Source organism: Choloepus didactylus, chromosome 9, assembly GCF_015220235.1.
Source record: "Choloepus didactylus isolate mChoDid1 chromosome 9, mChoDid1.pri, whole genome shotgun sequence".
Taxonomy (NCBI): domain Eukaryota; kingdom Metazoa; phylum Chordata; class Mammalia; order Pilosa; family Megalonychidae; genus Choloepus; species Choloepus didactylus.
The window spans coordinates 113,222,798-113,238,777 of record NC_051315.1 but is presented as its reverse complement, the minus strand read 5'-3'; the positions used below and the strand labels follow the sequence as shown (position 1 = coordinate 113,238,777).

The following is a 15,980-nucleotide window of genomic DNA, read 5'->3' as shown; positions in this document are numbered from 1 at the left end:
GGCCCAAGTTACTTATTTAAGCAGGTAAAAGTTCTCTGATGGAACGGCCAGATCTTGTTCATCTATGGATTTCCCCTAATGCCAAAGGCCATGGCTCAAGACCAATATTCAAAAAGCACTCTCTGGCACAGTGGTCATTCACATGAAGGGCAGTGAGCTTTACCAAAGTCTGCAATTCCGTATTGTGCAAGAGCTGGTCTACACACATGTACCTGGTTAGTCTCAAAGTCTTGTAACTAACTCATCCAAAATTTACATGAGACACTTTCATACCTGTTCTGGTTTGCTAATGCTGCCATTAAGCAAACTACCAGAAATGGACTGGCTTTTATAAAGGGGGTTTATTTGGTTACAAAGTTACAGTCTTAAGGCCATAAAAGTGTCCAACCTAAGGCGTCAACAATAGGATACCTTCACAGAAGAATGGCCAATGGCGTCTGGAACACCTCTGTTGTCTGAGAAGGCATGTGGCTGGCGTCTTCTTCCTTTGCTCCCAGGTTGTGTTTCAAAATGGCTTTCTCCCAGGACATTTCTCTCTAGGCATCTGGGGGTGTTCTCTTAGTTTATCCCAGGCAAACTCTGGAGTAGCAAAAGTCTACTTTCAATGGCTGTCTTCAAAATATCTCTCTTGGCTGCACCTTTTTATAGGACTGAGCTCTTATATAGGACTCCAATGATTAAATAAAGACCCATGCTGAATGGGGAAGGACACGCCTCCATGGAAATAATCTAACCGAAGGTATTACCCACAGTTGGATGGTTCACATCTCCATGGAAACATCCAATCAAGAGGTCACACCCTAATCAACATTAATACATCTGCTCCCACAAGACTGCATTAAAGAACATGGCATTTTGAGGGATATAATACATCCAAACTGGCACAATACCAAAAAGCCAATTACATTCTTTATATAATGATGAACCTGTCTCCCCAGCAAGGGAAAGAAAAGCCCAAACCGCTAAACTATGAGCAAGCATGTGAACGGTGGGCCAGGCAGGTGCCCACAGGGAAAGACTGCTGCGGCTTCCCTCCCCTTCACTGATCTGAGCCCCTTCTCTCAACAACCACCTCTTCCCCACAACTTCTTCCTTCTGTGTGCTCATGCTGTGCCCAGGGAGAAGTGCTAATCCCTCCTGAACAACTTGCGCCTCGGTCCCGGGTTGTTTCAGTCAAGGAGGCAGTGCATTCAACCATCACAGCTACGGAAAGTGCGTGGAAATTGACTCCCTCAATTAGACAGCATAGAGAAGGTGGGAAAAGAGAATGATTGCAAATGCAAAGTAACGCAATAGCTCATGTTTGTGTTTATTGCATTTTTCCCCAAAATTTACTTAGTTGAAGAGAAGTTAAATATTACTCTTAAAGAGAGCATAAGTAGCATGACTATTAACAAGAGGTATCCTGGAGGTCTAAAAAAGGCTTAGTGAATGTGCTAAATAATCCTTGGAGGATGCATTTAAGTCATCACAGTTGGCACTAATTATAAAAGGAAACCACGTCTTGTTCTTTAAGACTTGGGAGAAATGTAACTATTTCAGTACATGCCAGAAATAACTTAACTATATCCTGACTTTCACTAGCATGCCTGATTCCTCAAAAACAGATTTCATCTTAGTACCTCAAACTGTAAATGTTGGGCATGGATAAATCTACTGCAAGTTAATCAGAATAAATCTGCAATATGATTGCTTGCTTACCATGGTTATTCCAATTCACTTCTCAGAACCACTGACATAAAGGGCACTACAGTCCTGGAACTGGGTAAAATAATATCTCATCCTCCAAACCCTGAAACCCAGCAGATGAGATGCAGTCAGACAGATGAAGAGTTTATGTGTCCGCCCGAGTACCTAAGAAATTCTGCTAGTCACGTGTAAAGAAAGAGCCTCTCTCCCTGACTAAATGCAACAGCTTTCCTTATTTAGTTTCCCCACTTCCATTCTTGTCCCATCCATTCACAGAACACATGAAATTGCATAGCTAATAAACATTGAAAAGATATACAATTTTACTAACAAATCAATGCACATTTAAAGAGTATTTGCCTCAAGTATTTGTAAAAAGTTTAAAAACTGAAAACATCTCTGTAAGCAAAAGTGTTTGGGGATGTACATTGTTACTATCATTTTGGAGAGTAATTTTACAATATCCATTTAGTTTTTAAATGTGTATACCTTGTGATTTCCATTTCTAAGACTATATCTTCTTGAAGCACTAAGATAATTATATGCTTAGCATAACAGCCTGTTATTACATTTAACTACACTTTATATTCAATTCAACAAATAAATTCCATTTGCATCCGTGAATTTGGTCACAGTGGACAGGCGTTTTCATTTAGAAAAGACATTCAATAAAAATTGAGAAGAGGCTTAATAATAAATTCTGATTGAATGGGACTGAAAAGATAATTAAACTGACGAATCCATAAAGACATTCAGGGAAACCATTATCATCTTCCACAGGAGTACCATGCTCCCCTTGAAAGGAGGTAATGGAGAAGACCAATTATTTTGGAGTCAGTCCTGGATGAGCTCAAGTCTTTGCTAGCTATTGCAACTTTGGGATACTTCATCTTTCTAAGCCTCAGTTTCCGTATCCATAAAAGGCATCTAAATAATACATAGCTCAGCAGGCTGTTGGTTGTAATAAACAAGTAATAATTGTACATTGCCCAGCAAAATTCATGGCACACAATATGTGCTCAACAAATATTAATCCCTTACGCATTTGTGCTCATACAAACTGTAGAGCAAGCAACTAGGCAGCGAGGCAGGGAAAGTTGGGAACAGACAATCCTTCACTGCCCTAAGGTTCACTCATTAGTCCTTTTCCTACTTTCACCTGGCCCCTCCACTATGGGAGATATGGTACTTGGTTCTATAGGTGCAAATATACAATAGACAAGCTTGCCATTGAAGAACAATCCTGACATATACCTTGTCATTCAGAGTGGGGCAAAGGAAGTCCTCATAAACACCTAGAGGGAGAACAAATGGCTCTGTTTTAGCTAGGATAATAATTTAAAATAATAGTATTGATAAGAATAATAAAATTAAGAGCTTATTTTGTGCCAGGCTCTGTTCTATAACCTTATATGGATTATCCCACTTAATCCTTTTAAACCTGTGAGACAGTTTAATATTGCGGATCTTAATAGTCAGTGAGAAAGAAACCTGCCATTTCTGGGCACTAAATGAACCCAAACTTTTAGATGTTATTGACATGCACCAGGCTCCAGTTTAGAGCAAGCAGTTCTAAAATAGACTATAATGGGTCTATAATGATAAGATGTGAACCAGTGTGAGTAAGGAGAAAAGCTCGGTCGAGAAAAGCCAAAACTATCACCCTGATCAATGCCAATAATTTGAACGGTTCACCACATAATGGACAACCCCTGACAGATCAGAGCCTCCCCAGCTGGGTAGTAAGTGGACTCAGAATCTCTATGGAAGACACACTCAATTCTCACAGATTAATTGATATTAGGGTTTGGAATTCATCTTCCGTTCATTTAAAAAATCTTTGTGAGCAACTCGGATGTGCTGTATTCTCTTCTGAACACTGGGAATGCCAGATAAGAACAAAATATATTAAAAATAGGTGCCTTGGTAGAGATTACAGTTTTGCATGGATAGAGGGACAATAAGCAAAGAAATGAATAAAATACATGTATCAGTTGATGAAAAGTGCTATCCAGGAAAATAAAGCAAGGGCAGGGAACCCAGAACTCTTATTAGGATAGGGAAGAGTGGGACTAGGGTCTCAGCCTGTGTCCACAACCACAGTAGCTCTGGGAGCATCACTCTGAAGCTTCATGTAAGTCAAGGCACAAAATCATTCTTCCAAGAGGAAAAACACAGAAAAAGAATAAAGATCAAGAAGAAACAAACAGATTTATTTCCATTTTTTTTATACCAGGTTTTGGTGTAAGAGTCCTGATTAACACTAAGTGCATTAATATTGTATGAGCATTTTCTGCTTTCTAAAGTACTTAAAACATTTACAAGAATGTGATGCTAGAGTTATAATTCTAATCAAAACTTTAGAAATCTTAGATTTAACCAGTATTCACTGTTAACATGTTTGGGAAAATGTAATTTGTTAAATTCATGAGTTTTTATTTATTTGTTGTATAAATACTGTAATATATTAAGTGTTAAAGGAATGTTACACTTGTATATTTTTAAAATACTCACTGATTAATAAATTTATAAGATTAATACATTGGGTACTACACAAAGAAAACTGAGTGTTTCTCTCCACGAACAAAGGCACCTCACACATTTTACTTGAGAAACCTGACACCCAGGAAAGTTAAGTAACTTGTCCCTGGTTTAAACTCCCACAGCTTGTGAGTGGCAGAGCCACAAGGGATTTGAGTGTGACCACTACACTAATAGCCTCCCAATGATATATTAAATATTTCTGTGTGTGGCACAGAACATGGCACAGAGTAGGCACTTAATATTTCTTTCTTTCTCCCGGCCCCAACCTAAGCAAACTGCAGGGGTTATCAAGATAATCCAAAGTATCACCCAAACACTCACACATACACCCACATACAGGTCATACAGTGTGTTGTGGGTTGAATCGTGTCCACCAAAATAATCTATGTAAATCCTAACCCCCGGTACCTGTGAATGTGACCTTATTTGGAAATACGGTCTTTGAAGTTGTGATCAAGTTCAGATGAGTCCTGTTGGGTCAGAGTGGGTCCTCAATCCAAAGACTGGTGTCCTTATGAGGAGAGAGGGTCTGAAGACACACACAGAAATGCATAATGAAGTACACCATGAGAAGACAGAGGCAAAGACTGGAGTGATGCAGCTACAAGGCAAGGAAGGCTAAGGATCGCCGAAGCCTCCAAAAACTGGAATAGACAAAGAAAGATTCTTCACTGCAGCCTTTGGAGGGAGCATGACTCTGCTGACACCTTGTCTCCCTCCAGAACTGGGAGACAATAAATTTCTGTTGTCTTAAGCCTCCCAGTATATGGTACTTCATTACAGCAGCCCCAGAGAACTAATACACAGTATGAGGTTGCTCTAACAAAGAGCAGTCATCAGCTGCCTCCCACCTCCTACCAACTTCAAATTCATCCAGAATACAAACACTCAGCTGATTTGGTATGGTCATTTCACCCACTAAAATGACCTGAGTAAGCAAATTAATCAACTGCTTGATGATTGTGGGAAGCAGTTTGCAAAGACATCCCCAATGACCCGAACTTCCCTCTACTCATGACCTGGGGTAGTCCCTCCCCCCACCCTGGAACCTGGTCTGTCCCTGTGACTCACTTACTGCCAGCAGAATTGGGCAGAAATGACACTGCATGACTTTCAAAGCCAAGTCAGGGAAAGCCTTGTAGCTTCTCCCTTGGTCTCTTGGAGCATTCACTCTGGGTGAAAACTACCCACCACATATAAAGCCCAAACTAGCCAGGTTTTGAGACCACTGGAGAAAGAGATGCCTGACCATCCCCCAGCTGGTCCAGCCCAGGAGCCAAAAATGTGAATTATGAAGCCTTCAGATGGTGTCAATCTTGGCTGTTGTTATGGCTTGAATCAAGTCTCCTACAAAGACACATTCAGATCCCAACCCCTGGTCCTGTGGATGTGAATTCATTTGTAAAGAGGATCATGGAGGATGCTATTAATTAAGGTGAGGCCAACCTGAATCAAGCTGGGCCTTAATCCAATATGACTGGAGTCCTTATAAGAGACAAAAGGAGACACCTGCCCATGTGATGGAGGCAGAGACAAGTTATAGATTGCCCACAAGCCACCACCAGAACACTACAGATGTCAGGGAAAGCCTGATTCTTCTGCCTTCTTGATTTTGGACTTGTGGCCTTCAAAACTGTGAAACAATAAATTCCTGTTGTTTAAGCCAACTGGTCTATGATATTTGTAATAGCAGCCCTGGCAAACTAAGACAGCTTCCATTCAACTGCGAACACAGAGGGACTCTAACAAGAGAGAACTGCCCAGCTGAGCCCGTCAACAACCAGAACTGTGACAGATCATAGTAAATAATGGTTTAAACCACTACATTTTGGAGTGTTTTTTAAACTGCAATGGATAAATAGTGATCTCCCTGCAAACAGTTCATTTGGCATTTTCTCAGAGTGTTTTCTAGTTAGTAAATGCCATGTCTCCTTAGATATTAATTATCCACTCCTAAATGTCCAGTCAGCCATGCTCTTTTTCTACTCTATTTATACTCAGAATACTAATAACATATATTTTATCTAATATTTCAAAATTATCACCTATTATGATATCCATACAAAGAATGTTTTCTTTCTTCTTTTTCAGGAAATGGTTGAAAACTAAGTTAGTAACATTTTCCAAGCGACATCCTACTCATGAGAGTTATAAAATAACCCAAAACTAAGAGGGCGAAATGGCTCACCCTTTAAGTTTTTTATATCTTGAAGTCTTTGATTTAAATCATTATTTTTTAAAAAAATCAAATTACACAGTGTTCTTAATAAAGCAATCTTATATCAGGGAAAAGGATAAAACTTTCCAAATGCAAATATTTTGCCAGGGTAGACTTTTAAAAGATTCCAAGACATTAGTCAGGAGATGGATTGCTTTGCTATTACAAGTCTGGGTTACAATATCACTGGAACTAAATTCCTGTCAGATTAATCTTTACTCAAAATGAATGTTTGTAATTATGAAATGAAATAAGTTTTAATTTGAATTGCCTAGAAAGGGGAAACCAAATATTGTGTAATTACAGGAGAAGAAATTTGAGATGGAAAACAAGATAGTGTTATTTACAAGTAAAAAGGCTTTCATGGGATTATGGGGCTTTAATGTGCATATTTGTAGGATTTGGGGTGGCAGGATTTGGAACTAAAATGTTTTTCATCAGCCTTTATTTACAGTGTGCATGCAAGAAATGGAATCCCAGACACATCAGATATTGGGCTTATTTAAACCTTTTATATCCCTACTAAATCTGAAAAGACTCAAATGTTAGCCACACATTGTGGAAGTAATCGTGAAGTGTGATAAAATAAGTATTCGAAAACCACATGCAACTTTTGGGCTCAAATCCAGACCCATAAAATCTACCTAGAGACATAATGAGCCTGACTCTCCTTAGAGGAAGAAAAGCAGTGAGGGGGGATGCATGTCCTTATTCTCCTTCCACAGCCTGTGGCACCTGAGCAAGAGCCCCCAAATGGCTTATAAGCGTTTTACTGCAAAGGCTGCCCACAAGAACCATTTTGTTCCTCTGGAGGGCAGCCATTTCTTGCCCTCAGCAAAACTGTGACTTAGGTGACTTTCGTCTCTGCTCTACATTTCTCCCACCCTTTCCTAAAGCACTGCTTTGCTCACCCTGAGAGGGCCATAGGTCCATCCCAGTTATCTTTCTCAGAGCCTGAACTGCTCAGCTTTAGCGTCTCCAAACCTTTCTCCCTAGTCTTTTCTGGGATAAAACCTTCTTAGTGGGGATCTCCTTCCTCTGCTGGGGACAAACTAATTTATATTAAACCACCCTTCCCAGAAGTAGTGACTCCTAAAAGGTATGGCCAAGACTGTTTCTGGCTCACCAAGTGTTTACGTCCTTCTCGATGTATCATACAGTTGTTACTGGAAAGTGGTTACCCCCACCCTTGCGGTTGGCAGTGGCCATGTGAAGGATCCTGGCCAATGAAATGAGGACAGAAGGGATAAGCATCACTGTTAAGTCTGGCCCATAAAAACCTCCTCTGCAGCTTCTCCATGCTCTTTTTCCTCATTCTGCTGACTGGAAGGAGACAACCTCTGGTGTGATTTGGTAAACCTCCTTTAGCCTGGGTCCCTGAATGGCTAAATGGAAAAAGACCAACCCATGCATTTATTTTCTCTACTGATGTTGTTAAATATCAAGAAATACACAGGTGCATCTTTTTTTTTTTTAACTGCATTATACTACCCTTACACACTACTTAATCTAAAAGAATTATTCTCTAATGACAGAAACTTAGACAATCTGGGATAGTTTGGGGGATAAAAAGAATTTTCCCAATTTCCTACAAATCATCTAGTTCAAAAGCAACCTACATACAGAGACATTTCAGTAGACCTCTAACACAAGCTTCCCTTCAGTCGGAGACAGAAATATGTGTGTACAGATGCCCACATGGGTCAGTTAGCAACCTTACCCTCAGGCTGCTTTCCTTCTCAAGGACCTCCATTAATCTGGTTCCACACTGTTCACACTTAGCGGGCAATCTGAGCCTCTGAGATTCATAGAAAACTTCAATTTACAGATCCATTGATCATTTAAAAACTCCTGTAATCACCTCATCATTCATTCATTTGTTCATTTATTTATCCAAACATTTATTTAATATCCCAAATATCAAGCATTGTGCTCGCCACTGACTGAACTCAGAGTGTTCACCACCCACTGGGGCTGGCAGGCAAAGGAATGGCCATGGGAACACATGAGAACTAAAAAACAATGGGACCATATCAAGTAGCCACATCATTACCATTATAGCTAAATTTATTGAGCACATATTATGTGCCAGACACTGTGCCCAGGACTTAGAATTCCTTATTTTATTGAATCATCACAACAATCCTAACTCCATTTTACAGATAGGGAAATCAAGTCTTGATGACATGAAGCGACATGTTGAAATTGCACAAACGACTCCTCTCTGGCTTGGGATTTGAAACATGTTCTGTCCGATCCCAAAGCCATTTATTAACTGTGTGGCTTTGGCCATAAATCTCCATTTCTAATCTGAAATGCCATCTCAGTCACAAAGGAGGGGGCTTCTACTAAGAGTTAAGTTACAGGGCAGAGATGTTTATACTCTCACTGTCCAGAGTATATTTTATGTATACTATGTGTAAAAACCCGGCCTCTTGAACAATTTGCTTGCTTCTGAAATAGCAGCGAGGGTGGGGAAAGTGGAATGAGTGATGCTTAAATAAATATTTACAGTATTCAAATTATGAGAGAGGTTTCCAGATGGTGCTTCTGGAAATGTTGATTGCCTTCACACAAACTGAGTCCCCAGTGAAGGCATCCCCAAACATCTTTGCAACATAAAAGTGCTGTGATAAGGGGATCGTCGATTATCAGGTGACATCAGTGGCTCCTGTTCGCGGGGTGTGACTGTTCCCAGGATGTGACTGACGGCTCCAGAAAGACCCAAAGGAGACGTCTCCTGCCTAAGCTTCCGGAGTGAGAGATGTACAGTGTTCCACGCGAAGCCTGGCTTAGCAGCCAGATGCACACTCCATCAAATCCCTGCACTCCAAGAGCTTATTCAGGCTCAGCCATGACTGAGTACAGAGCATCCCCTGGTGAACACAGAAATACGCATTTGGAAGAGATTGGGAGACTGTGCTGAGAAGGAACCAAGGAGCAAGATCACTGGGCAATCAGTAAACAAAGCCGATCAGCACCTGCAGATTAAGGACTAAAGTGCACTTGGGATCTTCCTCTCCCAGGATGCAGCCTCAGAACTGGAGTCCGCTTCAGCTCACATGGAAGAGCTGAAGAAGTGCTTGTAAGAGAAGATAAAGGAGTATAACCAGAACCACAATGAAGATGTTTAAATAAACCTATAACACCCACTGCTTTCTAAGGAAAGTGGTGTATGTTCAAGGAAAGGAATATTTTTCTGTATTTTTTTTTCCTTTTTCAGCTGAGCTGGGTTGTGAAATTGTTAAGGATGAGATTTCTGGGGTCACCTGCCTAAATTAAAAGCTTTCCTATACTATTCCATAGCTGTGTGATGCTGGGAAAGTTTCTAAACCTCTCTAAACCTGTTTTCTTGACTATTAATGAGAATAACAATTGTACCTAGCACCCCGAGTTAACAATAATTATGTTTAATATAAAGCACTTAATAAAATGTTTAGAATTTAGTCAATTAAAATTTAAGCAACTTTTAAGCCAGTTTTATAATACATTTGAGATAGGAAACAAAGAGATGAATTGTTTTAAAGTAGTGGTTCTCAAAAGTTTTAGTCCCAGGACCCGCTTATGTTCTTAAAAATTATCAAGGACTCCAAAGAGCTTTTGTTTATGTGGGTTATATCTATCAATATTTACCTCATTAGAAATTAATTGAAAAAAGTTGAAAAATATTTATAAACTAATTCATTTTAAAATAACAATAAACCTGCTATATGTCTGCATAACATAATTTTAGGAAAAATAGCTATATTTTCAAAAACAAATAATTTAGTGAGGAGGGTGGCTTTGGTTTTACATGTTTGCAATGCTCTTTATTGTCTGCCTTAATAGAATCAGCTGGATCTGGATTTTCATATCTGTTTCAGCATCTGATCAGTTATAATATGTTGTTTTCATTAAAGTAGACGAAGAAAATCCAGCTTACACAGATGTGTAATTGGAGAAAGAGGAATACATTAGTAGTCTTTTCAGATAATTGTGGATAGTCTCTGATGCTACACCAAAACTCTATGAGTGGTAGTTTCTTAAAAGTCAGTTGCAATGAGGAATCTGGAACCTTAGAAATGACTTTGTAACATCCCATGTTGGTCATTTGGAAAATATTGGTTCAAATGAATTGTTGACACATTTCATTATAGAATGTCATCACACATCACATTATGAGAGAGGTTTGGAGCTCTTATACACCCCAGAAAAGAGGATTCTGCTAAACACCCATCAATGCACAGCTCAGGCCCTACAAATAAAGAATTTTCCATCCCAAAATGTCAACAGTGCCAAAGCTGAGAAGCCCTGTCCTGGGCCAATCACTCCCTGGGATGCTCAGGGTTGGGTCACTCTAACAGCTCCCCTTCCCTCCTACACAATGGGGGGAAGGTTTCAACAGCCTTTCAGAGGTCGGTGGGCTAAATAGGCCACATATAGAATGCCCACATGAGGGGCTAAAGGGCAAGAATTAGGGGAGGACAAGATAGAGAATGGATCATGGATCCTAAAGTTGCTTGTGCAAACATCCTCAAGTACCCTCGATCCTCTTCCTTTCTCCCTTTCCCCTTTGATCCCTATGCCTTTCCCCACCACACTGACATTCCAGGCTCCCAAAAGATGCATGATCTTCCTTCCTTGCTAACATGTTCCTGAGAAAAGGACCACTATTTGTCCTTTATAATGTAGGATGGAAGCAAACCAGAATGATACCTCTTTCAGGGATATTGGAATTTTAAGCCTCCTTGTCAACTGTGTAATCTGAGTCATTTGAGGAGAGGAATGGCACAGCTAACATAGAATATGAGGCAATGTCAAGTAATAGGGGAGACTCTAGGATTTAGGGCTAGGATGTAGCAGAGGGTTCCTTATCAATAGCCCTAAAATCACATCATGAAAGGGAACATAGTCATGACAACAATGACAACTGTCTACGTTGGCTGGGTACCTGCTGCAGGTAAAGCACTGCTCTAAATGCTTTACACATATCATCTCATTTCATCTTCACAACAGCTCTTTGAGATGGTTACTGCCACTAATTTATAAATGAAGGAAACTGGGGCACAGAGAGACCAGAAAATGTGTTGTAGGCCCACCTGCAAATGAAGATGTAGGATTCAAACCCAAAAGGTCAGACCCAGAGCAGAGCATGTGGTCTTAGCCACCTGCTAAGCCACCACTGCCCTCATCCTACAAAAAGAACTCTGACTGGAGGATTGGGCCGCTCACTGCACTAGAAGAACATTGGGGCAAGTCCAGCTCCCATCTGGGTTACAGTGTCTGTGCCAGTTTGAATGTATTGTGTCCCCCAACTGCCATTATCTTTGTGGTCTTGTGGGACAGACGTTTTGGTGCTGGTTAGATTTGCTTGCAATGTGCCCCACCCAGCTGTGGGCGGTGACTCTGGTGGGATACTCCCATGGAGGTGTGACCCCACCCATTCAGGGTGGGCCTTGATCAGTGGAGCCATATAAAACATGCTGACTCAAAGAGACAGAATGGCAGTGCAGCTGTGAGTGATGTTATTTGAAGAGGAGCAAGCTTGCTAGAGAGGAATGTCCTGGGAGAAGCCATTTTGAAACCAGAACTTTGGAGCAGACGCCAGCCATGTGCCTTCCCAGCTAACAGAGGTTTTCTGGACGCTATTTGCCATCCTCCAGTGAAGGTACCCGATTATTGATGTGTTACCTTGGACACTTTATGGCCTTAAGACTGTAATTGTGTAGTGAAATAAACCCCCGTTTTATAAAGGCCTATCCATCTCTGGTGTTTTGCATTCCGCAGCATTAGCAAACTAGAACAGTGTCCTACTATATGAAGTGATAGGATTGGACCAAAGGATCACAAAGTTCCCTGCAATCACTAGCATTCAATGATTCTTGGGGTCCAAATATAAAATTTCAAAGTAAGTAGACTCCATTTTATCTTGAGTGCCATTTGTACTGAGCAATATGGTTGCATATACGTTATCCTCCTATGGATATCTAGCAATAACAATTCCACCCTATACAGCTACCCCCTGCCCTCCCCAGAATTATCCTCTTGCTCTTGGATTAGCTCAGTTGGGAGAGCAAACATTCCCATTCCCTTATTCAGTGGGTCTCTTTCTGGTAAGAGAAAGGAAAGCAGAGTAAACGAATTCGCATTAAGGTACAAATGGATGACGGACCCCAGAACCTTCTCTTGTCTGACAATGTCACTAAATTAAAAAAAAAAAAAAACTGTCAAGTTAATAGGGAAGGAAAAAGATACATAGGGGTATGGCATGCCTTGGTAACACTCCTAAAATCATCAGCTCTCATTCCTCTCCAATCTAAAGGTGGTCCCACTGAAATAGTCCTATGTTTCTTTCCTGTGTCATAATATTCTGCCAAGAATGAGGCTCAAAACCAGTGCTTGATAAGTACTTGTTGATTGACTGACTAAAGCTGACTAAGGAGATAATGGCTCTGCGTGCTCCAAATTTATTTTATTAAGTTAATCTCTGTGGAAATAAAGTCAAGGTTTGGGTTTAGATCTTGAAAAAGACATCCCTACTACCCAACAAGTCAGAGATTATCAGAATGTTCCCATGAGCTCTGACCTGAAGTCTTCCTGGAAAGAACTAGTGACACAGGTCAGTATTTTGCCATACAAGGGGCTTATTAGGAAGTATCAGAGAGTTTATTAGGAATGAGAAGTCTCTGGCCCCACCCCAGACTTTTCGAATCAGAGTCTACTTTTTGACAAGATCTGCATGTGATTTGTTTAAACATTAAACTTTGTAAAGCCAAGTTGGAGACCTGCACCTTGATGCATACAAAGCATTTCCTGTTAAGTCCTGGAGATTACTTTGCATTTTTGAAGTTAATCTGGGCCTAGAGGCAGGAAATAAATACATACACACGGAGGCATGATCCAGCCCAGCAGGATTTAGAGTCTAGTGAAGGACAGATATGTAAAACGAGCAAAAACCAGCAAAAGCCACTCGCATCCAATGGGATGGTGCGGTAATTGTGGCAGATTCAGGTTGTGAGGGAAAAGTAGAAGAAATGTTTGGGTCTACCTGGGGGGCTCAGAGAAGGTTTGGCAAAGGAAGTAGAATAGTCAAGACCCTTTAGGTTTTCTGTTTCAAGACAGAAAACTGTATTTAAGAGGCTTAAACAAACAAACAAACAGGAATATTTTGGTTCGTGTAACTAAACTGAACAATACTGGGGAATTGGATTCAGGCATAGCTGTATCCAGATGCTGAAAAAGTGTCCTCAAAGATCCAATTTTCTTCATTGCTTATCTCTGCTTGGTTTCATTCTTAGACAAGTTTAGGAGTTTATCTCAACAGGTTCAGGTTTATATCCATTTTTCAGTATTCCCAGGAGAAAGCTTCTCTTTCTAGTTATTCCCCAAAATTTTAATTGCCCTGCCTAAAGTCATGTGACCATTGCTGAACCAATCACTGTGGTCAATGGATATGGACTTGAATCCCCGCTCTATTACTAACTTACTGAATTTGTCCCAATCTCAGTGTTCTCCATAAAATGTACATCATAATGCCCAGTTTTCACTAGTAAATGTTGTGGATGCTCATTACTTGGCAACTACTATTATCATCATTAGGAATTTGTATTCCTAAAGGAATTGACATAAGTTTTCAGATAGGGAACTTCTATTTTTGTTTTCTAAGCAAGTTTCCTCCCTTCGTAAATTTCAGAGGTCCAATAAACACCATATCTGCTCAATATCAGTCCTGCAAAGGAAGGGTCATTATCACAGCAGGTGGCCCAGTGTGAGTGACCAGAGCCACTGGATTTCAGATAGCAAAAGAAGCCCTCAGGACCCCAAAGATACACAACATCATTTGTCTGTGACTTGCACAGGTGCTTCACATTCTGATTTGGCTCCATTAACTTACACCATGGGAGAAGGTTTACAGAGACGTTTTCTGCTTTGAGGTCAGGATCTCGATTTCTATCACTCCCTCTAATTTCTGCACCTTGTTTTCATTTGTCCAGATGGACAATGGCAGTCACACTACATTGATGCTGTTTCCACATGGGTTTATACTAGACAAGCACATGACGAAGGACCTTCCTGGGCTCTATTGAATGAGGCCTGGGAAGAAATGGGGCCTCTGGTCAGGTGGAGTAGCAGAAAGAGGGACACAGTCCTTATAAATGTAAACAAAATCAGGATGCATCTTCTATGAATGAGGTAAGACAAGTGTTCAGGAGCCTGACTGGCAATTGATCCATCATCAATCTAGAAAGGGCAGGGTTCAAGCCAGCATCTCCACACACACAGAGAAGAGCCGAGGGCAAATTCTCTCGTTGTGCTTCTATTGTCAGCATTATCTGTTCATATGAATTTAAACCTCCTCTTCTTTTTACAGTCAGAAACAGCTGTCAATATGTGACAAGGTGTTTAGATTTATTTTTTAATTTTTTATTACTATAATTATATAATTTTTAAGATTTATTTTGAAATATTAATAATCAAATATTTTTATTATTTCTGATAAATTGATGGAGTCTTAACTAATATTTTCAAGGAAAAGCTGGGAAAAAACAGTTTATGCTAACAAAAGGTTATTTACAAAATAAGTATAAATGCATTGTCAAGAAAACAGAGAAGCTAAAATGATTAATACAGTTAGCCTGTTGGAGATAGATATCTGTTCTCAGAAAACATATGAGAGAAACAAATATATCAGTCAGGGTTCTCCAGAGAAATAGAACTGAGAGAGAGGGCTGGAGAGAGAAAGAGAGGTGTAAATCAATGATAGAGATACTGAGAGATTTATTGTAGGAATTGGCTAGCAAAACCGTGGGGGATTGGCAATTTCTTAGGGCAGGTCACAGGCTGGAAACTTCTAAAAAGGTGATTCTGAAATCTGGCACATCTGAACTCCAGAGAGCAGGCCTTAAACTGGAAACTCTGATGACAGAGAAGTTGTATTCCCCAGGAGAATCTAGCTGGCTAAAGAAGAGGCAGAAATTCCTTCTGACTTCTGAACTCCTCAGTCTGGCTATAAGACCTCCAACAGATCGGATGAGGAGACTCCCCTCATTGCTGAGGGCAATCTCCCTTGTTGATTGTAGATGCAACCAGCCACAGGTGTAATCAACTGACTATCCATGTTAATCCATCTACAAAACATTCTCACAGCAACAATCATGCCAGCATTTGCTTGACCAAACAACTGGACACCATAACCTAGTTGAACTGACACATGAAATTAACCATCACCTGAGAGGGAGAGGATAGGGAAAGAAGGAGGGGTGGGGGATGGGGGATGGGGGTGGCTGAAACCATAAACAGAGGGTTTTTATTTACCTATTTTTGACCCATTAGGACCATTTTCTCCTCCCAGGTTCCATCTTTCTACTTTCAAGGAAGGTACTTGCTCTAGGATTAGGCTGACTTTCTTATTTAATAGAAGAAAAAAGGAATAACAAAGGAGAAACACCAAATGAATAACAATGATGACCTTCAGACTGCTGAGCTTAGAGGTATGGCCTCAGCTCTGTGTTTGTAATCTCTCAGTAACTGATTAAAGGATTAACCACCC

At 40.4% G+C, this 15,980-nt stretch overlaps 1 long non-coding RNA gene across 1 annotated transcript in view; it reads right to left on the bottom strand.

Moving 5' to 3' along the window:
* Positions 1-15,774, bottom strand: part of LOC119544689 — a 102,396-nt gene extending 86,622 nt beyond the window's left edge. The window contains exon 1 of the long non-coding RNA XR_005218902.1: positions 15,746-15,774. This is a non-coding gene — a long non-coding RNA (uncharacterized LOC119544689). The remainder of the gene's footprint in view (positions 1-15,745) is intronic.
* Between the last annotated feature and the right edge of the window lie 206 nt (positions 15,775-15,980).